The sequence below is a fragment of the Balearica regulorum genome, chromosome 10 (assembly GCF_011004875.1).
Source record: "Balearica regulorum gibbericeps isolate bBalReg1 chromosome 10, bBalReg1.pri, whole genome shotgun sequence".
Lineage (NCBI taxonomy): Eukaryota > Metazoa > Chordata > Aves > Gruiformes > Gruidae > Balearica > Balearica regulorum.
The window spans coordinates 3,274,099-3,299,128 of NC_046193.1; the positions used below are offsets into that span (position 1 = coordinate 3,274,099).

Genomic DNA, 25,030 nt, shown 5'->3' on the forward strand with positions numbered 1-25,030 from the left:
CTGTAGTGTCACAGACCTTTCCCTTCCCTTCCCGCCTACAGCTTTTTCCTGACTGATCCCTTGAAAGGTAGAAGTCTGTGATTTGTTTTGGAGGCAGTGTCATAATCTCTAACTATTTAAGCTTTAGCTGCTGGGAGAGCTGTGACAAGGTCCAGTGGAAAGTTCTACTTAAAATTGGATGTCATACTACAGTTCATTGACTTGAAAAAGATCTGCTACTGTTCCATCATAACTCAGAGATTTGGGAGGCTACAGTTATATTGACTTAAAAGTCATGCAGATGTGTCCAAGCTAACTTTAAACTAAAAGCCATGAGAATACAGCATGGATTTCAGCACAGGCTGCACAAGCTTGTGGTGCTCTTGACACTTGTACTGCTCTTCGTACCTACACGTAAAGATCTCTGTCTGTGCATTGAACTCACTGAGTATCTGATTTTTAATACTCTTGTATGCTGCAGAATTCCTTACAAACATCTAAGAAAAGGGAGATCCTGTTTAAAAATCTCCTATGAGGGAGGAGTTTCCCCTGAGTTTCCCACAGATTATTTATAAATGTGCTAGGCTTCGCCTGCTGTGTTGGCATGCTGATGACTCAGAAGGGCATATCTAGGGAAATCTGTTGAATGTATGTTTCCTGGATGCACAGGCCTGTCTCCCTAGCGTGACTCTGCACTGATTCCCCTTCAAGGGAGCGTAACCTGGCTAGTCTGGAGAGTCCAACAGTGTGCATTTGGCAAAAAATGTTACTGAGGCACTGCCTTTGCAATCTAAGAAAGGCGATATTAGGGGCTATGTGATTAAACGTGATAGGAAACAGTTGAGGAAACTGAAAATGAGTGTAAACTAGAAGCTGTTTTCTGCAGACCTGAAGGAAGAAGACAGTTGCACTGATAAGTACAAAGCAACTCACTACTTGTTTTGGCAGGTTTAAGAACTATTGCTGTCGCTATGTTTGCGCCAGTTTTAATACTGCCAAACCTTACATACTACAGTATTTTTAATGCTATTCTAGATGACACAACAAACAGACTGTAGTTCTGATCATTCTATTTGTCAACTGCCTAAACAATTCCAGAGTGTAATCTTTCCAAAAGGTAGCATTTATACTGCTGGGTTTTTGCCAAAAGGAAAATACATCCCTATGGTCAGTGTTGGTTGTTCTTTGCTTTTTGTTCTTTTGATATTGCAGCTTTTGATGGATAGATATCAGATAGGAACTAACTCACAGCAAATAAAGATCGTGCGCTGAGTAATGTACTATATTCAAGCACCATATCCTGCAGTGGCAATTAGCCTTGTTGCCAATAATTTGCTAAATTATCAAGGTTGTGGTCATTACCCTTTTGGTTATGAATCATCAGATCTCAAAAGCTCAGCAAGGTTATGGCTAGCCAGGACTTGAATAAGAAATGTCATCACGCAGGTGCTGCACAGTGTGGCATTACTTACTAGCAGAAAGGTGCTTGCATGGAGTGTTGGAAACGAATCAGCTGAATCTTAAGGTTCTGTCTAACATTTTTCATGCAAGATCCCATAGCATTCTCTCTGTACTAGCTAGCGTAAGACTAACTCACATTTCCCTCAGCCAGTTCCTATCTGAGTAATGATTGCTCAGAGTTTCAGTTGACTTTTTCAGAGTCTTTAACTTCTTGCCCTTTCTCATTGCACGAAGCAGTGTGTGCTGATGAGCAGATGCTATGTTCCTTCTTGGAAGCGGCCGCATTGCAGAGGTTAAAGAACATCCACCCTCTTTGAACTTGATTGCATGAGTATAATTAAGTACAGCATTTGGCCAACTTTTTATCAAGAGCTCTTGGAGCCTTTGGGATGAAATATGCTATTATGATGATAATTTGCTATTAATTATGTGTTGATTAAAACCAGCAGGAATGTGTGTCACTATGAAAGCTACCCCTTTTCACAGGGTCAAACAGCAATGAAAACTTTATATTGCTTTGGCAAACTTGGGTTAGATTTGGAAGTATTTAGCTGGTACAGTTTAGCTTGTGCTCCTTATGCCTTACCTTATTCAAGCATGAAGCAGAGAACCTAGGAAAATAAAAGGTCTCACTGCCATTTTTCAGTAACTTGCTGTCCAAGCTGCAATGCATTTTTGACCTGCCAAGTCAATAGTCACTATCCGTTTGAAGGATCCTCAAGCATGAGTGACAATACTGAGACTGATCAGCATCACCTCAACTGTTAAGGTGACAGTAAGGGATGCAGTGACCAAATGTAACAAAGGAGAGGACTTAGCTATTTTTTTAAAGCTGGTTGGCCAAACTTTTCCAGGCAGTGCTGTGGACATTGCTGTCTTGAAGTATCTCCACCAACAGCAACCTCTGTGTTGTGAGTGTTGGCTTTGGGAGGACCAAAGGCAGCTTCTGCAAGCTTAGACAGTTTGGAGCCTGATCCAAAGTACCCTGAACTCAGTGGGGAAAAGTTTCTCACTGACTTTGACGATGGTCTTTGGAGCAGGTCCCTGATAATAATTGCATTGGAGCCTAGCCATGGTGACTGCTATTAGAGCTAGGATTTGGCCTTGACAGATGATGATAAATAATCTAATGATTATTATAGCACTTATTTTTGCATTTCTATAGCATTAAAAGGCATTCATAATGTTTCATTATATTTTTAAATCTCAAATAAAGAAAGTTGGCTTGAATTGTGTTTTTAAAAAATAGCTTACATCTGTCTTGGCTCTCAAGAGCAGTTATTGGACTTTGATAACATCTGGAAGGGAAAGAAAACTATTACATACAAGAAAGAATACTAAGTATAGCAGGGACAAAAGATTTGAGCCTCTCATCGCAGCATTCAAACAAAGGAGAAAAGAGACTATAGAGGGCCTTGTACGGCTGAGGAAGTAGCAAAAGCCAGTTTCATCAGGGACAATAGCTGTAAAGATGGTGGCAGTGCCAACATTTCCTCTCATCCAAAAAAGTTTTTAAAATTGCTTTCTTCAGCACACTGTGCTTCAAACCAACAGGGATCCCAGCATTAAGACTGATCTTTACTGTTTATTGATATTAGCTAAAGAGAGATTGGTTTTTAAAATGCAATTAACATTATTTTCATACCCCAAACCACATCAAATTAATCTGGGACTAGCCATGATATTTTTCCTCCTACCAGAACAGTGTGTTGGGTGCTTTTCTGAAAAGAACAGCACCTTGCTGTCTAGGAAGACCTCTTCTTGCAGAGAAACATGTTATCTCACATAGCCTTGCTGCATGGCACCAGCACCACTGTGCTGCAACAGCGCAAATCCTGTGGAAAGAAGGTAGTTCACAGACTATATGGATGGAGCACAGGGTGAACTCACTCCCGGATGTCATGGGAAGAAAAGAGCAGCTCCTCATAGCTTTTTTTTTTTTTTTCACCTTGAAAATATTGCTTAAGTTATCAGTGAACAGCACAGAGGAATTAGTGAGACCTTTTACCTTTCTTCTCTGTAGAGGCACACAAAACACATTGCTTAAAATATATGGTTTTCTAATTGCAGGACACTTGTACCAGGAATTGGGCTTGCACATACCATTCTAGTCTATAGCAAATAATTTTTTTTCTCTTTTTCAAAAAAATCTTTCAGAATTGATTGTTTCAGTGTTTGAGAACTTGAGAAATCCAAAGGACTTTGTACTCGATTCATTGATCATTGCACTCTTAGGGGTTACTGGATCTCGTCTGTGGGAAATGTGCTTAGAAATGCACAAGTCAATTGAGTTAGTTCTTTTATACCACTTAATTGAATCTCATCAGCATGTTTCTCCTGTTTGTGCAACTGGTATCTTGCTGCGTTGAAGCAGTTTGACTTGCTGAGCAGAATCTTAAGCTCTGTGTATATATATTGCTTGGTGTGAATGAGGTTTGGTGTCTCGCTCATACAGAGGGGAATTAAAACCTGAAAGGATGACTGTATAAGCACAAGATCCATCCTTCACAAACCTTTGAACAGGTTTTAAAGGGTACAAGTACCAATATTACACTTTCATCTTTTTTCCCTCTGAGGGGAAAGTAAACCTCTTCTCATTCTTGTAACACTTCTATGTATCCAAGCCCTCAGTTTATAGTGTACCTTGAAGACAAAGGTAGTATTTGTCCAATGCAAGACTATTACCTGACAAACCTGCCTCCAAATTTCACACCTCAAGAAGTTAGACATCACTGCAGAAAAGAAATCAAGCTCTTCTCTCAATGCTTTTTTTTTTTTTTTTTGATACGATAAGGCAGGTAATGCAAAAACTTAAAATCTTTGAGGCTAAATATAAGAGTTTCTGTTTCAAACTAGTTTACTGAAAGAATGGGAGCATCACCAAGTACATGCCTGTGCATAGGACCTGATTTTTTTGAGCCAAGAGGATTTTCTAGGGACTACATTCATGGAACTATAGCACTAATCGGTGGAGCTGTCTGACTAAGGGAAGTGAGAAGGAACATTTCTGTTACTAACTCAGAGGGGACATTCTAGAAAGTGCCAGATGTCTGAAAGAAGAACAAGAAATGGAGTCTCTGAGTTATGTGTTATTCAGCAAAACAAAACTTGGATTTTTCTCTATGAAGAAAGACTGCTTCAAGGTAATGTCATCCTCCACTTATCTCCTAACAAGCTACCAACTTAACCTAATCACCCATATCAGAAAGTTTTAAAAGGAACTTTGAAAAGAGAGTCCTCAAATCCATGAAAGCACAATCTTGTTTTCACCAAGGAACACAGATGCTGTACTGTGGGAACTTGTTGAGGTGAAGAACCGAGTAACATTCAATGTAGTACTAAACATTCATATGAATGATAAAAATATTCACAGTTATAAAATAAACATACAAATATATCTATTTTGAAAGAGATTAAAAACTGATAATGATTTAATTCAGGTTTTAAATTTGAATTATCAAGACAAAATCTTCCACAGTGGAAGTTCTGCCCTCCTCTTCCAGTAATTCAGTATACTGTTTCTGGAGCTGGGATACCTTCATCCATATGTCAGGCATTAACATCAGTTAAAGAAAGAAATATTAAAATCTTAACTGTGATTTTAGTATGCAGAGCCATTTACTGGACTTAGTGCTATTTTAGGAGCCTACCAGCACTTTCCATTTTCTCCTGGCACTGTGACTATATTCAGTGGTGTGTTTGTAGTGCCTGTTCAGGATAGTTAGGCAAATTAATTAGTTCTAGCTCAATAATGCAATATTTTCAAAATTTTGATGCTTCTTTTTATTATTCTTTCTCTAGTCTGCTTTTTTTCCTCTGGTAGGATGTTCAAATAACTTTTAAAGTCACCTGAAGATTCTGGATTCCTAGCAGCCGCCTATTTCAGTGGTGCTGTGCTTTGCAGTTTGACAGCATGTCCTTTTAAATTACCTAGATGGTTTTGGTTTTGTCTCTGAATTGATTTGGCTCTTTCCTCAGTCTTCGTACCTACGGCAATAAACATCAAAAGGCAATGGGGTTTAGTTCCCTAGGAGCAATACCAGCCTATGGCTACTACATTGCTGGGAACAGCACCATGGAGGTGCTGTGGGTTAGATAAAGCAAAACTAGAGAGCCTGGCTGCTGCAGTGTGAGTACTTTTTGTTGTTCTTTTCACAAGAGTAAGAACAGTATGCCCCAGTGTTCTGGCCATATTCCAACCTGGGTAATTACATTCTACCTGCCCTATATTTTCCTTGCAGCTGTAATTGTTCTTTGTTTCCTCCTGTACTGGTTTTGGCTGAGATAGAGTTAATTTTCTTCATAGTACCTGGTATGTTTTTTTTGGATTTGTGACCAAAACAGTTTTGATTACATAGGGATGTTTTAGTTATTGCTGAACAGTGCTTACACAGTGTCAAGGCCTTTTCTGTTTCTCACACTTTTCTGTTTCTTACCCTGCCGGCAGGTAGGCTGGGGGTGCAGAAGAAGTTGGGAGGGGACACAGCCAGGACAACTGACCCCAACTGGCCAAAGGGATATTCCATACCATATGACATCATGCTCAGCAATAAAAGCTGGAGAAAAGGAGGGGGAGGGGTGGAAGACATTTGAAGTTATGGCATTTGTCTTCCCAAGGAACTATTATGCATGATGAAGCCCCGCTTTCCTGGAAATGGCTAAACATCTGCCTACCAATGGGATATAGCGAATGAATTCTGTATTTGCTTTGCTTGTGCACCCAGCTGTTGCTTTACCTATGAAACTGTCTTTATCTCAACCCATAAATTGTCTCACTTCAGATTGGAAAGCTCCGGTGGGAATACTGGAAGAAAAAGTCACAATTCTGAATAAGTGAGAACTATGTGTATTCCACTGTGGCTTAGGAAGTTTCTGCTTGATTTGTAGTAAATATTAGCTACAGGGGGTTTTGTGTTGGGTTTTTTTTCTCTCCCATATGTGTGATCTCTGTATAAGGAAGTCCCATCAAGCAGGGCTACAGAAAGCACAATAGGGATAAGAACAGATACTGCCACTTCATGAAGCTTATGAGAACAGCTGTCAAGTTAACATGACTTTGAATTTGAGGTTCGATTTATGTGAGAAAAATCTACAAGGGAGGAAGTGAACTTCAGCAGCTGGAAATATATTTTGATTACACTCTGATTAATTTCCTGGGGAGAGGGTGAGACACTATCATCTTGCAAAAATGTACTAAAGTATTTTTTGTCCTCTTCTGAAGTTTTCAAAGCTGTATCCTTGCAAAGACATTGAAGTCCTCCATAATGAATTTTCAATTTCAGTTTATTTTGGGATGTAACTCTAACCCAAATGTGATATTTGTAGCCCACCAACAAAATTGGCCATGGGTGCCTGATAAATGGGAGACGCCTTGCAAAAGCAGTTCTAAAATCAATTTTAGCTGGCAGAACAGGAGGGAGAGGGTTTTCACTGGGAGAATAAGCAGGTATTACATTTTCCTGTTTTGATTTGGGTTCTACTGATGATGGTGTTTGTATGGTACTATTAGCACAGTGTCTCGCCGTTTGTTGATGTCTATATAAAGTTATTAAAAAAGAATTACATGTGTCGAAAAAGCCCAAAACAAACCAAACACCATATGTGCACACACTCAGACACACATATCCCAGTAACAGTTAATGGTAGAAGCACATTGGAAGCCAGCACTGTTTTTCTATGTGTGCTAAGAAAATCAATTTTTAAAAGTCTCTTCAGTCCTTACCCTATAATTTCCTGGATGCCACACACTCCAGTCCTGTAGCAGTGGCTGGAAAAGCAGCAGTTTGGAAAAGGAAATCTCTCTTGCCTCTGCCACCTTGTCATCCTAACTCAAGAACAAGCTAGTGGTATAAAAAGAGCAAGCGAGTGTCCAGTACAGATGTGTGTAATTCTTCCAAAGTGGCACCAGTATCTTATTCTAGGGCAAGAGTACTTCTGAATGAAATTTGCAGACAGAAGTGTGTGGGTCAGTGCCTTTGCAGACTTTGTGCAACATGGACTGTCTGTCATCTATGCAACTGGCTTACGCATCCACAGTAATTCTGTCCAATGCTTCTGGAAAGCACCAGTTGTTTTTCCTGGGCACGTAGCAGCAGTGCAGTGCAATTCTGACACACATAGTGCTAGGAAACAGACTATGCCCACATGGATCTCTGCATGTCCCCCAGGTGCGAGGAGCTCAGGGCATGGGAACTATTATCAACTTTCTCCAATAACTCAGAAATCTCATTCAAAAAGGCAGAGTTCTCAATTCCCAGCCAAGGCAGCTTGTTTAAGCAGAACCAACAAACATACCTGGGGGGTCCAGTATTTGTCAGTCTGTTTTGGTACAGTGCTCGTTGCTGAACTTGGGAGGCTTTGCCAGTCTATGAGGAAAATGATGCAGTAGAGCTTAACGTGCTTCCTCTTGCCCTTCCTTCAATGGCTTGGACACTTGGTTACATTGCACTTAATGTAATTTCACCTTAAAACTCCAGACTTACTCCTCTTTATAAATTGCTAACCAATTTCAAACCGTAATGGGCATTTATTCTAATTCTTGCTAGAGAAGCATTAGTGGGACCTTAGTTATAATACAAATTGGGTTTATTAGTGAGATATAAAACAAGCTAAGATTGTTAAAAGGGATTGTGATTTCAAGTGTCTATCCTCAAGAAATCAGAAAAGGATTTCTTTCTGGGAAATGCTGAGCAGCAGTGCTCTGAAAACCTATTTAGTCTCTCAAGTTGAGCACCCAAAATTACTGTGTTCTTTTTGAAAAGGTTCCCCATGTTGTTTTAGAAAGAGTAAAAAAGGCTTACAGTCTGTGTGACCCATGACTGTAGAGTATCCATTTAGATCTTTCTTGAAGAAGGATATTTGTTTGATGACTTTCAAAAGTTCAAATTCAAGGTAGTTGTTAGGAATTATTTGAGGAAGCGCAACTTACTAAAAGTTATTTATAGTAGGAAAATAGAAGTGTTTTTAACATACTAAAGAGATTACCAATGTAAAGATCATTTCTGGTTTGCTCTGATAAGAACATTTAAAATAAATGTCCTGTAGGTAAGAGATAAGTTGAAACCTAAGCTGATAACATTAATTAGCTGTTCATATAAAGAAAAAGAACACGCAACTTGAACATAAAAATATGAGATTCCAAACTGTTTTCAAGTTTTGATGGGATGGCATAAAATTCTTATGAGACTGGTTTGTGTGAATACTGATAACTGAGATAAACACGAACAATGTGATTCTGGTTTTGAAAGCCAAACAGTTTGAGATTGATCCTATCCCTCTATTATATAAACATGTGTCCTGGTTTTGGCTGGGATAGAGTTAATTGTCTTCCTAGCAGCTGGTATAGTGCTGTATTTTGGATTTAGGATGAGAACAAGGTTTATAACACACTGATGTTTCGGTTGTTGCTAGGCAATGTTTACACCAAGTCAAGGACTTTTCAGCTTCTCATACTGCCCCACCAGCGAGGAGGCTGGAGGTGCACAAGAAAGTAAGAGCGGACAGGGCCAGGGCAGCTGACCTAAACTGGCCAAGGGGTTATTCCATACCATATGACATCATGCTCGGTACATAACTTGGGGGATGCTGCCTGGGGGCTGGACTGCAGCTCGGGAACTAGCTGAGCATCAGTGGTCTATGGGTGGTGAGCAATTGTGCTGTGCATCACTTGTTTTGCATATTCTTTATTATTATTATTATTATTACCATCATCATCTTCCTTTTCTGTCATATTAAACTTTTATCTCGACCCACAAGTTTTACTTTTTTTTCCCAATTCTCTCCCCCATCCCACTGCAGGGGGCAGTGAGCAAATGGCCATGTGGTTCTTTTAGCTGCCTGCCGGGTTAAACCACAACAACATGGCATACGGTATACCGTATTTGTTTGTACCCTGACCAGTGGGCAGGAATACACAAAAGTCTTGCAAACCCAAACTTGTAACTCCAAAAGATCTTGTAACTGCAATTACTTCCTTGGAAGGATGAGTGAAGGGAATGAAGGCAGCACAGCTGTTCCTGCTAATGCCTTCTTTCTTCATGTAGCAGCATAGAACAGATTCAAAGTGAACATAAATTAGATTATATGTAATGTGTCTATCTTCTGCTATCCAGTGACATTTGGAGTTCAGAATATTTTTGGCTCTTTTTAAATCTTCTTGTTTTGATGTTATCTTAATTTTCTAGTGACTTTCCTCCATTCTCCTGCTTGTTCCTGTCTTTTCAGTCACAAAAGTAAGACTTGGCAAATGCATGTGCTCTCTGGTAAGATTAAATGATGTTAAGCACCTGCTCCTCTTGGTTATTGTCTGCAGAAGTTTATTACCACTTTCTAAAAAGACTGTTCAGTCCATTTCTGATGGATGATGTCTAACACCAGCTGTCAAGTCTAGTCCCATAACGTAATAGTGACAAATAATATTCATCATCCTCTAAAATCAAATAAATGAACCAGCCTCCCCTTTTCCTGAGGCTAACCTGGGAACCTGACTTTACTTTTGTTAGAAAGTAGGATCAGAAGGAGACTAAAGATGTATTATACTTCTCCTTTATGCTTTCGACAAGGATTTTTCCATAGAGTACAAGTACTAACTAAATTTCCACTTTAGCGTTCATAAGACTTTAGTGTTCATTGACTTCAGAGGTGGCAGCATTAGACAAAGAATACCATTCGGAGTGCATTAGTGGCTGTAGTATTCCTGCCCTGTAGCTCTGTTGGGAATGCATATTCTGCACAGACACAATTGACAGTCCTGAGGTGGGTTTGCCACTCTTAGGAAGTGTAGCTAGCAGCTGTCTTAATTTTACTTCTGGGCTTAGACTTACTAAGATGTCATTTAAGATAACATACCAGCTTTTGTACAGAAGGGCACACTTTCCTATCTGCCAGCATTATCCTGTGGAAAATGTCTGTCAAGACACAGGTGATGGCAGTTTCTTAAACAGATGTAGCAAGATTAATCATCCTATTTGTGAGAGGTGTCAGTGAATGAGGTCTTCAATTCTTAGTGATTTTTATATTGCTAACTATGAGCTCTGGACCTGAAAGTGAGGAGGGTGAGAGATGTAGGTGCCCTGGAAACCTTTGCAAATATCAACAGCTAGTGGTAGGCAGTCAATATTTCTACCTATGGACTTTTTCTTGTGTACTAGACTATTTCAGGTGTCAAATGGGATCCATGATAGGAAAGTCAAAGTACTATTTTCATTTATTTCTTTTCCTTCTCTTTTTTTCCTTTTTTTTCCTTTTTTTCTTTTTTTTTCTTTTTTTCTTTTTTGGTAGAAAATATCCTGAGTTCACCCCAGATTAAGGTGTCATTTTGTATGAGTGAAGCCCTAAGTTTCATTAAAGAAACTGATGAAAGAAATCATCTGCTTTTAGCTAAGGCTGCTGAATGCCCCTTGTAGGGAAAACTGTCCTGAGGCTGGGTCCAGCCAAGACCTTTGTCTGTGATAAGGAATGGCAGTTCCCACTAAGTCAGTTGGTGAATTCACATTGTCCTGCTGCTGCCATTACCACTAAGCAGTGCAGCTGCAATGTTGATACTCTGCTTTATCTTCCTTTATTTTGCCATCGTATAGTTTGGCTGTCTTTAGTTAAGGAATTTGGAACTGGAGATGCTTAGTTGTTAAAAAAATTTCTATTTCCCCTTCTCTGACCTCAGCAGCTGCACACACAAATGTACTCATACGTGTATGTGTAATGGAAAAACAAATGTGAGAAGGTGGTAGTTTTAAAAAAAACATTGTCAAGGTTGATAGTGTTTTTACTGGATGTTGGATGTTTGTGAATTCCTCTGAAGGTGTCTTGGCACTTGGAGGCATGATATAAATAAGCTGGCAGGTAAGAAATGTTTTAAATTAAATAAATGGCAGGAACAGCAGTCTGCAAGAATACTACCAGTAAAACACAAGTAACTGAGGGCTGTAAGCAAAAGCACAGGAGCATTAAAATACTTAGCATTACTGTAGTAAGAAAATATGTGGAGGAGGAAATGCAAAATCACAAGACATAATAATAAAGAGCAGTTATACAGTCCTGACAGGCACTGTCATTTGAGACAATAGCAATCATAAGCTTTACAATTGAAGATGTTTTAATAACGTAAAGGTCATGTCAGAATTTGTGGTACATTGTATATCACATTTGTAAAGATGCCTTGGAAGCTGTCCTGTCAATGGCGCTTTGACAATATTCCTGAAGCAAAGGAGAAGCGCCCAAGAGCATGCAAGCACTTACCTGGTCAGGAGGATGGTATCCTTCTGATTACACTGAGTATTGGAAACGATCCTTCTTGTTCACATGCTTCAGCATTGTGTGGCTTCACTGGAGAGATCATTCCCTAGTTAGCATCTCCTGGAAAAATGTAGAGCAATGCAATTAGATACCACAAACAGGCTAGAGGAATACAGTTTCTAAGGGTGGCATCTTGCAGAACTGGTGAAGACATTCTGGTTTTGCTTTGGTGAGATACAGATAATTTCCAGAAAAATAAATTCTAAATGCTGAAATCAAAATTGCAGTTTTTCAAAGCTGTCTTAGAAGGCCAGATATCCATCTATTATTCAAATTAATGAAATTAATTAAAGTGGATTATGTAGCTTTCTCTCTTGGAAGTTTTCAGTGGAATAGATCACGTGGATAAGGAAGTAGTGCTTCACCCATCCCTTTGAATCTGCAATCAAGTGTCTAATAGTCAGTCAGTCATTTCAAATCCATGAAAAAAAATCCATCTTAAATCTAAATAGTAAGGTACTGCTCAATAATGTGGGCTGCATCCCTTTGAGAAAGGAGAATATCTATGTTTTATTTCAAACAAGACAAGTTTGGGAATATTTTGCTTTGAAAAGGACACATTCCCTAAGCACACTTTTTTTGAGCTGTCAGTCTAAACAACTGTTTCTCTCCAGTCTCAAGAGATCCATGCAAGCAGATGGTGAATTTTGTACACACCAGCGAGGTGTCAAGACTATCTGGAGTCAATGCTCATCATGGGCATTGAGGGTATAGAGTGTGAATCTATACAGGGCTTAGGCCCAGCTGTGGGATACAGAATGAGTAACAGCAGATAGTATACTACAGAACTAGTCAAAATCTCACCTGCTGCAACTGGATGTTCATCGCCATCTTTGTGATATTTAAAAGAAAGAAAAGTTTAGTGAATAATTTCTCTTGAGGTTATCACGGACAAAATGTACCTTTCACTCTAGGTACTGTTGGAGTCCTTTAATATAAGACTTAGAATAAGAGGATTGGTTGTCTATATTTTACTAGGAATGGAAATGCAGTTCTAAGCTCTAGGGAATGAGATATTAGAAATCCTATGGTTACACATTAAACAGAAATCCCATGGTACCATCAAACAGACAACTGATACAAAGTCACTAAGAAAACTTCAGTGGTAAACCTGTCTCCAAGCTCGCTGGCAACTGAAACAATCAGGAACAAACTTGGGAGCTAAACCAATTTAAGCTCTGCACTCTGAAAGGAAAAGCAGGTGGAGTTTCTCACAGCGTATCAGACACAGGGTGATGGATGTTCATCAGAAAGAGAAGAAAAAGCAATGTTATTCTTGTGAATCACTTCATACAATTGGTTACAGTCTGCAAAAAGAGAACCAAGGTCCTCTTCCAGTGGAAATAGATGCAGAAATTTGGCAGAATTTCTCTTAGAGATTGAACTAATTTTTCCCACAGAAAGGTTGGTTCTCCTTCCCAGTTTTCCAACATCAAGGCAACCAAGCACACTCATAGAATATACAGTTTTATGATAAAATGTCTGGGGACATAGACATGGTTTTAATATCTACTATCAGGTGTAAAATATCTAGTCTTAATTTTCTGCTGGCCTTTACATGAGAGAAAACCCTCTTATTAATTGTAGATTGGTAATGGTGTTCCAAGAGAACCTCTTCAGAGCTCATTTTCTTTTCCAGAGCTCATTTTCTTTTTCTAGCCTCTTGTTGTCAGTGTTGTCCTGTGGTTCTTCAGGAAAATATACACTCATATTTTTATATGAAAAAACCCTGATTATCTTGCAATTTTGTTAGACTGTCAGCATTCACAGATAATTAATAACTCGCTGCCTACATAAGGTTAATATTAGAATTATTTGATGCTGTATGGAATAAGCAGGAGGAGGTGATTGTACTAGAGTTGTCAATCTCTTGATTTTGTCTCTGATGACTTCTCTGGAATGTCTAAGACAACATAATTGATGGGACATAGACCAAAATTTATGACCAAAAACTTCAGTGAGAGCTTAGACTTGGCTGTGAGGTCCCTTCTTTCAGCAGTCAAGGCTGCTTTGCATTTAATATTTCCACACAATCTCCGGCTGTCTGTTTGGGTGAGTAACAGAGCTACTATCAGCTCTGGCTCTCCTTCCACCTCATGTTATTATGGAGAGTTGAGCGGGTTAATAATAAGGTGGCAGCTGGATTATAGCTCTCTCTGCTCATCCAGACCAGCTGGTCTGGGGAGAAGAGGATAATATGGGAAGGGATATGATGATTTATTCTGTGCAACAGGTATCTACTCTTAGCTGGGTGTCTCCTTTGCTGTTTCTGGGCAGGTTTGCCTCTCACAACAGGCTCTAGCTACCAGGATGATTAAGTACAGCAGCTCCTTGGAATTTGGTTATAGGCAGTATTAAAGTTTAACAGAATACTTAGCTTTGGTCCAGTCCCACAATGTTTCATGTAGGAGACTCAATTTCACCGAAGAGGCTTGTCTCTAGCTCACGTGGAGAGCAGCAGTGTGGAAGGGTTTGATGTCTGGATATAAGAGGTGACTGCGGCTAGTGCAGGAGCAAAAACTAGTCAGGAAGAACAAGCAGATCTTAACAGAGATTCCCTGCCATGTCTATGTAGAAGCCCAGGAAAAGTGAACATAGATCTTTTTAAAGTATCGAGGGCCCCCATCAGCAATTGGGAAGTGCCCTTCCCCCCACCCCCCCAAAAAAAAATCTTAAATACTAAACTGTCCAGAAAGGATGCCCTTCACCTTTAGGAACATGCAGATGACAGATGAGGAAAGCCAGTGTTGATTGGCATGAGGTCCATAGAAACATATCCCAATAAAATAGCCTTGTGCTAGAATTACCCAGTCACTCATGCAGGATACTTCTAAGGAAAACTGAAAAGATTTCCCCGCCATATATACTGCAGCACAATCATTCTCTGATCACAGCTGGTGAGTCGATTGTGCTCAAAGATATGTGGCTTTTTAATTCAGCTGTAGATGGTTCCATTGTTGACAAATTAAAAATTGCCAGTAGATTGTTATAATATCATTTGTCTCAGCCATGTCCTGTGTCTGTGACTGCCATAGGATCTTAGGCTTTATGCAATGCCTCTGCTGTATGTGGTTTTATTCTTCTTTCTGATCCACTTCCAGCCTGTTTAAGCTTTTCCCAAATGAAAGCTATCATCACATTTTACCAATGTTTATGTATTATTTTAGAACACTTATAATTTTTGCTAAATTGAATTGTTATACAGAATATGAAAGTCTGTGCCTGATGAAAAAGATAGTTTGACAAAACCAGCCCACTTTTCTTGAATGATGTTTTGATGAAAGAAGTACTAACACTGTTGCAATGTCATTTTTCTTACAGAAATATCCTATTATTACTATTTATTGTAGCAGAAGAGGCCTAAACATATGAATAAGGCAAGGCATGCCGGGAGACTTAATATCTTTTATTAGACCAGATGATGCATCTGGAAAGGAGTCAAAGACTGTTTCTGTTTCAGACCTGAAGCAGGAGCTGCATGCCCCCAAACCTGACTTGTTTACCAATAATAGCAGCTGGTATAATAAAATTTATTGCCATTTCCTCCAAAGCTTGCCTAGATTTTAATTTCACAGTTTGCAATGACTTGCTGCTTTGAATTTTTACTATTTTTAGTTGAATTAGAAGAGAATAGGCATTTCTAAAAAGCCAAATTCAGAAAATTATTTTTTTACACGTGATGATTTTGTTTCATTTAGAAATACAGCTGAAGTTTTGAAATCTTGTTATCCCTCAGAGCAGAGAGTCTAAGTCCTGCTCCTTTCACCTCATTACCTGATTTCTTTGTAGGAGAATCTCTAAGATTGTCTTTGATGTATCTTTACTGGAAACTAGGTCCACACTAACGGTCGAGGCTATAGATAACAGTATAAGTTCTATTAAAAAGCTCTGTTATAGCTGAGTCCAACAGCATGGAGATGGGATGACCCTCATTCTCCTGGAAGGAATGTTCTTATTCAGGGTGATCCAAGATGAGCACTAGGAAAAGCAAAGTGGACAGTTAGGCCATAGTCTGTTTTCTCCCAAGGCACCAGGTAAGACCTTTGAACTTAGTGGCCTAAGTTCATCTGTAAAGTTGTTCCCCTATCAGTGGCGTTACACAAAGTCAATTTGACCCTTTGATAGAGATTATGAAGATGAAAGAAAGTTGGAGAAGCTTTAAAAAAAAGAGCACCTAGCAGGCCTGTTTGTTTAGTTCAGTAATGCTTTCTTAAACTTGCCACTTAATGAGTTTGCTGACATGTCATTGTGTAATGGAGTTGTAATGCAGTAGTGGGATGCTGTGTTTGAAATAGCAAGATGCTGCATGGTAATGAGAGGATGCTTTTCCATGGTGGGGGACTGTTTATGTAGTGGTGGGATGAGAGAGACCCTATTTGCTTAATGGTAGGGTGCTGCTTGTGTAGTGATACAACTGCTTTGGCAATGGAGATCGCAGAGTGCCGGCAAGATTTGAGAAACCCCAGCTGACAAGTGACTTTGTTTTTCTTCTCATTCTTTTCACTGAGGCATGGAGAGAGACAGCCTAACCTTTTGTTCCAGTTGCATTTTTTACATTTTATGTTGTTTTGTATTATGTTTAACAAACTACTGACATCTGGAGTCACAGCAGTCCTTGGCCCTGAAGCACTGTTTCCATTACATCTTAGACCCCCCTCTTTGCCTTTTTATTTGCACAATAATACAACACCCTAATTCTGCATCCCTCTGTGCAATAGCTTAGTCTCATGAAACCACAATTACTTTATGTTCTAGCCAGTCCTCTGGTCCTTTCATTTATTTTTCCATTTGCATAATGGATTGACAATGCCTTACTGTTACCAACTAGTTTCTGTCTTTTCAAGAACTTAATTTAGAAATTACTGTAACATATGACTGGATAGATGAAAACCCCAAGGAAGAGATTTCTATTTTGCCGAGTTTGGTATGGTTGCATCCCGTTCCTTAGGCTTGATCCAGCTAAATTTTGTAACCGTGTGTTGTACAGATTGGGAAACTGAAGCACTAAGGAATTAAAAGACATGGCAAAGTCTACAGCAGAGTTCCTGTCTCTCAGTTCTTGTTCAGGTTCTTATCCTTACAGCCATTTCTCCCTTCCCACATTTGAGTTCTGCTTTTATAGGAATGGCAGAATCAGCATATCATTGCATGAGTTCTCCAGCAAATGTAATATCAACCCTTTCTTGTTATGGTTTTTATTATTTTTAAGTAAAATAGAAGGTAAATAATGTTTACTTACTGTTTTAAAATAACCTCTTCATTTTAGATCTATGTCTTAGGATTTTTAAGTAGCACAAAAATTAGGCTTAAGGAGTCAGCAACATATGAATTTGCACAGGCTAAACCAATTAAGTCATCACAAACCTGGAGACCAGGATGCTGGAAAGAAATTTGCTGAGGATGAGTTAGACTTGTAGAAGTTTAAGCATCTGCATGGGGGAGAAGCTGTGTTCTGGGCACAGCTGGCAAGGCAGGAGAACGGGGTCAGCTCTACATTAACCTGTGCCGGCTGTCAAACTGTGAGGGAAATGACAACAGCCAGTGGCTGCCAGGGTATGGGTACAGTGCAGGGATTACTGTGTGCAGGCACTGGAGAGTTCCTTACCCAGGGAGTACCCTGGGTGTACGTGTGCTCTGCTCTAACACATAGCCCCAAGCATATCTGCGGATTGGAGATCCACAGGTCCAGGGAAAGACTGCTTTTCATGCATGAAACAGAAGTGTTCCTTCATTTCCTTTTGAGCCCTCAGAGTGTCAAAATAGACGATTCAAAGAAGAGGAAAGGGAGTAAATCAGTTACGTTAAATGAGAAGATGTGAAATTCTGATTCTTGGGGTTATGCTCTTCTCTTCCCTGAAATGGTATGATACAGAGAAGGCCATTAGTATGAAGGGGCTGAATTAGTCCTACCCATTAATTCTTCTGGAAGCAATAAGTCTTTGTACCCTTGACATTGGCACAGACTGATGCATGACACCTTCATCCTTTGCAGACAGTGTTACAGCCAGATTTTAATAACAAATCCAGCATTTTGACTTCCCTCAATTTTAACAGCAGGAACTTTGTGGGACTGGTGAATACACACAGGCTTTACAACCCAAGGTAAATTACATCTATTCTAAATTCAGGTCAGAAATGCAGAGGTTAGACTACATAATTCTCCCAGACAGTCAGCCAAAGTAAGCTAGGGCAGACAAGAGCAAAGATCAAATATACCTCAAAGTAAAGCACTCAGCATGTAGCTCTTGTATCTCTTCAAAGGTTAAACCACTATGTATGTTCCCCCACAAATACAACTAATGTAATCTCACTGTTTCTTTCTTTTTCTGCTTTTTTTTTCCCTACAGCTGCATTTTATGGATAGTTCTGGATTCATTTTTGCCACTTGCAATATGTTCTCCCAATTAGAATCACAGAATCATTTAGGTTGGAAAAGACCTTTAAGATCATTGAGTCCACTGCCAAGTCCACCACAAAACCATGTCCCTGACCTTTAAGATCATTGAGTCCCCTGCCAAGTCCACCACAAAACCATGTCCCTAAGTGCCACATCTACACATCTTGTAAATACCTCCAGGGATGGTGACTCAACCACTTCCCTGGGCAGCCTGTTCCAGTGCTTGACAACCCTTTTGATGAAGAAATTTTTGCTCACATCCAACCTAAACCTCCCCTGGCACACCTTGAGGCCATTTCCTCTCATCCTATCACCTGTTACTCGGGAGAAGAGAGGAACACCCATCTGGCTACAACCTCCTTTCAGGTGGTTGTAGAGAGTGAGAAGGTCTTCCCTCAGCCTCCTTTTCTCCAGACTAAACAACCCCAGTTCCCTCAGCCGCTCCTCATCACCCTTCACCACTTCATTGCCCTTCACTGGACACGCTCCAGCACCTCAGTGTCTTTCTTGTAGCGAGGGGCCCAAAACTGAACTCGGTACTTGAGGTGCAGCCTCACCAGTGCTGAGTGCAGGGGGACAATCACTGCCCTGGTCCTGCTGGTCCCACTATTTCTGATACAAGCCAGGATGGTGTTGGCCTTCTTGGCCACCTGGGCACACTGCTGGCTCATATTCAGCCGGCTGTCGACCAACACCCCCAGATCCTTTTCTGCCAGGCAGCTTTCCAGCCACTCTGCCCCAATCCTGTAGTGTTGTCTGGGGTTGTTGTGACCCAAGTGCAGGACCCAGCACTGAGCCTTGTTGAACCTCATACAGTTGGCCTGGGCCCATCGATCCAGCCTGTCCAGATCCCTCTGCCGAGCCTTCCTACCCTCAAGCAGATCAACACTCCCACCCAACTTGGTGTCATCTGCAAACTTCCTGAGGGTGCACTCGATCCCCCAGTCCAGATCGTTGACAAAGATATTAAAGAACTGGCCCCAGTACCAAGCCCTGGGGAACAGCACTTGTTACTGGCCACCAACTGGATGTAACTCCATTCACCACAACCCTTTGGGCCTGGCCATCCAGCCAGTTTTTTACCCAGTGAAGAGTGTGCCCGACCGAGCTGTAAACTGCCAGTTTCTCCAGGAGAATGCTGTGGGAAATGGTGTCAAAAGCTTTACCAAAGCACATGTACTTCCAAAATCTCTCACAGCTTTCTAGAAGCAGCTTTATTTTATGGTAAATTCATTCTCTCCTCTACTGCCATCAAATATTACTCCTGGTAGCTTTGATATTTACTCACTGTGAACAGGCACAAGTGACTAAAAAAAAAAAAAAGGACAAAGGAAAAAGAAAAATTATACCAAAACATTTGCACATGTCCTGTCAGGAAGCACAAGTGTTACCATATGACTACAACAGTGATGCTGGCCGTTTGACCATGGCCTATTTGAAAGGATTTTTTTTTTTTTTTTAATCTAGCAGACCAGGAAATAATAAGAATCAACTCATGAAATCTAAAACTGCATATAAGATTATCATAATAGTCCCTCTGGTCCTATATATTTAATAGAATTTTCTGACCAATGACAAGAACATAATTCAATGCAGCAGGATTCCCCATTTGATTGGTGGAATGGAAGATGTAAAAAGACATACTGACCTCAGTGTCTAAGAAACTATGCTCTTCCATGCCAATTCCATAAGAAAACAGGGAGAGTAAAAGAATGCTTATTTTATTTAACTAAATTTTCAAAATAGGTAATAACTTTTGAGGTTTACCATATTTCATTTTTGTTAGTAGAGGAATACCTATAAATAGAAATTATATTATGTTTCATTGCATTTCTTTTATATTGGTTTTTGGGCTTTTGCCATTCTTTTTCTGTTTGGAAAAGTCACCATATTTTCCCTCCATAATGAAATTCAGGTGAGCAAAGAGCAGTTCATTATTCTTTGGCAGATAAATAGCTGCCCTTTTTTCAAATGTGCTAAGGTTTTATGTACAGAATTTCACTCCCAAATCGGTAGTGACAGAAATTAAACCCTAAATGCAGTTGAAAACACTCTTTGCCAACAAAGCAAATATATTGTAGTCTCTGTCCATTTTTGTGCCTATTGGTTATAATCTATTCACAACACAGATTTGCCAGACAGATGTACCCACTCTCACATCTAATCAGTTGTGTGTGCAGAAACAAAGAAAAAACCCCTAACAAAACAAAATCAATGCTGAAGTAGTGCTCCTGACTTTGCTAAGTAAAACAACAACTGCAAAGCAAAATTTTCCCTAATAGTGTCATTATAATTTGTAATTATTCTGAAATTGCATCTTATAGTGATCATCTTTGGTTTGAGGTAGCAATCTTTTCTGGTTTTGTAGGCTGATGAGTTACAAGTATTTTTTGTGAAATAATGACAGATGGGAAACAAATGAGGGATAAACTAACCTGCTAAATGATATGACATGAAATTTAACATTTAAAGTCCCATCTGGAATGCCTTTACACTCAAATAGTCTTCCGGGGTTTGGGTGTGGATTTACTCAAAGTGCTGCACATTTCTGAGTCTGCAATGTAATTTTGAGTCCCTGGCAATAGGCTGAGGCACACACATGACTGCTCAACTGATATCAAAACCTCAGGGACCACAGAAGGTAGCAATTACATACCCTCACAGGGTGCTCATTGCTTGGGGGTTTTAGACATTATTATTGCAGAAAGCTGCAAAGCACACTGCTTAACAGCCGTTTCCTGAAAGCTATCAGCCCTGATATTGTTATCATATTCTGATTTCAGCGCTCCCTGAAATTTCATGATTTACTATTCCCTTTTCCTTCACTGTAAGTGATTTAGATACAGTTTAAAATAACACAAATCCTGGTTACTCTTCTCATAAATCCATTATTCTCTAGGCTAATCCAATCAACATGTATATTGGCATATGCACTTTGCTCCAAATGGCTTAATGGAAATCATAAATAAATAGTCAACACATCGGCTGCAGAGTGATTCTGGAATATACCAATGGTAACATGCAAAAAAAATTTTAAAATCCCACTTTTTAAAGGAAAGGCAAAGTATTTATAAATACAGCGATCCAAAGTATTATCATCTGACAGCCTGTCATTATCGTTACTGATATCCAGGGCTTTTTTTCTGTAGATTTCAAACTTTTAAATACTGTTTTATATATCAAAATTACATTTCTTATGTGCATTACTTTCCTTTTGGTAATGCAGTATGTTCGGACTCCTTCCTCCTATTTTTTCATAAGACTGGTAGCATTCCCTAAGCTATATGCTGGCATCAGGACCGACTATTCAGGAAAAAAATCCCAGTACACTGTATTTAACATGCACACATGCAGCAGGGGCGCTCGCATGTCCAGAGCACATCTCGCTAATGCCTGGCATAGCCAGATGTTTCTATATTGAAATAACAAACAGTAAGCATAGTGGACCAAAATCCATTTAGCATGATCCACTAGCAAAACACCAATCTCAACCAGCACTTACCTTTAAAAACAAGTGTTTTAATACCTGATTTGTTTTAATTAGGTTGGCCTTGGCTTTATGTTTATGTTTGGGATTTACTGTGGGAGATATTTGCACAGTGGTTGAGGGATTGCTTTTTATATTGTCATATTTTGTACAGAAGAGTAAAAATGATTAAATGTCAGCTCAAACATGCCTGTTAGGAACATTGTATCTATATTAAATTATAAACCTATGAAGTTCTTCAGGGTCAATTCTTTTAGCTTTTAAAATGTATTTAGTAATTGGCTTAATTTCTAAGATTTTACTATTAGTATCACATAGTATTATATATATAGATATAAAAATGAAACTCTTAATGGCATGTTTTTGACGTAGCTGTACCTTCATCTAGGTATTTTGCATACATGTTTTCATCATACTTGGAAATTTTTAAAGGTGTGTGTGACTGCCAGGCTCTCTTAGTGTTCCTGCAATGGTTACTGATGGGAATATTTTCACTGGAGTCGGTGATTTGCCAAGGAGAGATAAGAACACACATCTGAGAGCCTGAGTCTGGACCTCAATCTCATACATGATTGCCCATAAAAAAAGACAGCAATTTACATGGATCCCTTGCTTCATTCCAGGACTAGTGAAGGGTGTCAGACTTCCAGCTCGATTCTGATGTCTGTTTTTCACTATTTTAAGGCCGTCTCAAATTATTCTGTTTATATTTTTTTCTTATTTTACCTTCCTCTCCCCCAACTCCTCAACCTCAAATGCTGTTTCCCACACAGCAGCTGGTGAAGAACACAGCTGTATTGTCTTTATGAGGACAGAGAATTCCCTAGGGCCAAATCTTTCCCACACTGACTGTTAAGACAGAGTCTTGTCTTTAGGCTTCCTATAATATGTCTAATTTTTAGATGAATAAATGAACAGAATATACTGTTTCTGTGTGCAGAAGAATCTTTTAGTAAAGAATAAATAAAATTAGGATGATAGAGATGGTATGCTTGGGTACTAATGGAGGACTCATTCCCACTATGGAGCCCAAACAAGTGAGGAATATAGTTCCTACAGGGCAAGGAACCATGGCCACGTCTTGCATGTGGGGCCAGTGGTCAGCAGCTGCTCTTTGTTCTGCAGGGTTCTGCCATTAGTCAACTGAGAGGCTTCGACAAACCAGTCAGTATGGTTGTGACCCAAGTTTCAGAGCTGTGAAATGGAGATTAAATACTTGTTCACCTGCCTCAGAGGGAAGTTAGAGGTCTCCAGGAGTGTTTTAAGATGTAAAGCATGCTACAATGATCACTCTCTAGAGTCAGCTCCGCTAACACTGCCAGGTTACTATGCTGGTGCAAAACAACCTGCTAAACAGCCTGCCCCAGTTATCTCTGAGACAAACCTCTGCCGTAATATTTTCTAGAGCTCCTATGAATGACTCTGAATCAGTTCATTGCTAGGTTCAACCGTGTGCTTGAAACCACTCTAACACACTGCATAAAGCCTGCTGAGTTTTGAGAGCCCTTGTTTATTCTCATAAGGGATAACTGTGATTTTTATATCCATTTCAAGAGCATAATTTGTGAATATCAAAGCAGTGCTAACTACTGTGATTTAGATTCTCCCCTAGTTAAATCCAATGATTTCAAGGAAATTGTGTCAAGTTACAGCAGATGAGCTCTCTGCTCTGTTTAATGAGAAACTTTCCGAGAAATTGTTACTTTAAGGTGAACATGTCTGTATGCAGAGAGATAGTAAAAAGCCTATCCACAACCTTACTTAGACACTGGATGTCCAGGCATTGAATTCTTCTCTTGTACCTAGGACCTGAATTGCTTGTCCAGCTCTCTCTCCCTGTTCCAAGGGGAAGACTTTTCCTCCTAAAGATGAACCAAATGGTAGAAGCAGGGCACTGACATTCTCTTGTCTCTGGGGTATTCAACAAGTCCCCTCATCTACCTGCTTTGTTTCCTTTCCATTATTATAACAGGAGATGATGTGAAACTCTGTTAGTTAATCCGCAGGGACTGTCTAGAGATTTGGAAGAATATTGCAAACAGCTACTTAAAACACATTCTGTGCGTAAATCTAAATAATGTTGATTAACTGTTGCTGTACTATGAAGAGCAGATGCAATGCTAGCTGTTTATGTAACCCTATGTTCAGCTCTTTCAGTGGGTTTCAGCAGGACCTGAAAGTTAAATAAGACACATTTTCCTTTAAATCACAAATTTATCCAAGTCCACCATAGGAATAAAGCTTATATGAATTTAAAATCAGAGACTTGATGGTTAATTTCTTTATAGATGTAACTGAAGCTTCATTTACCATGTAAATGGCAAGACTGCAAACCAATATGACCTCCAAAATATGTAAATGAAAATGGAAAGTTAACAGTTTCACAGAATGGTAACGTTTCCATCCATTGATTTATGAATTAACCACCTTGCAAAAGGAAAATAAGCTTGGGTCACCAGATCTTTCTGCTCTGAAAACAAAGCCTCTCCACTTTCCCTACAACTCTCTAGGAACAGAAAAGAAAGTAGGTGTCATCCTGTTTTTAAAGCTATCTGTATTGTTTGATTTGTAACTTGCATTAGTAAGACATTTCAAAATCTAATTATGAACTGTCACAAAAAGGTTTTCTGCTTTCTGCTATTTTTCTTGGTTGCCCCTTGCTTACATTATGGGAATGCTTATTTGTTGTCTCAGTCGTTCTCCACACCATCTATGATTTTATTGACATATCATACTTCTCTTTTGTCCTTTTTTCCCAAGACTTTCCAAGTCCTAGTCTATGACTTGTTCTTGCATGGAAGCCAAGCCATATTTTTCACCATCAGTGTCGCCCTTCTGGTCCTTTGTTGTTGGCTATGTTAATACTATGAGTTTTATCATGACTTCCATGGGCAAACTAGCTTCATTTTTAAGTCACTTCTTTGCTCAAGCTAGAGGTGTGCATATGGTGAAAATAAGAGTAAGCCACAAAACCTAAGTAGACCTGGAACAGTGAGGGCAAGAGTATAAGAACTTGAAGAGCTTCTTGCTAACAGTGTCCCTCATGTTTCCATTAGACGCCAACCAAGATTAATCTAGCCTGAGTTTGAGTGAGCCAAAATATTGCATGGGGAAACAGTCTCACATGATGCATCATTGGTGCATTTGTGCTGTTGCTAGCAAAAACCTCGGGGCAATCCCACAATGTACTTCCACAGGTCATTCCACAGTGATTATTGAAGAAGTTAATTCTATGGTTTCCCTCTTGATAACAAACATGGCAACATATGTTATGGCAACAAAAATGAAAAATGCTACATTAAAGACCTTTCATGTCCCCATATTTTTTCAATAGCATCTAGAAGCAATAGCTTTAAGCTCTATCAGTGTCTCAGCTCATTATCTGTTTAAGGACTGAAATAATTCAGCCTGGA

At 39.5% G+C, this 25,030-nt stretch overlaps 1 protein-coding gene across 1 annotated transcript in view; it reads right to left on the bottom strand.

The window, feature by feature from the left end:
• The window catches only part of SLC6A1 (solute carrier family 6 member 1), a 156,725-nt gene that overhangs the window by 64,402 nt on the left and 67,293 nt on the right, over positions 1-25,030 (bottom strand). Inside the window, exons 3-4 of the mRNA XM_075762771.1 lie at positions 15,508-15,711; positions 11,677-14,253 (exon numbers count right to left, since the gene is read on the bottom strand). The gene's annotated coding sequence lies outside the window, so the exon portion shown is untranslated. The remainder of the gene's footprint in view (positions 1-11,676; positions 14,254-15,507; positions 15,712-25,030) is intronic.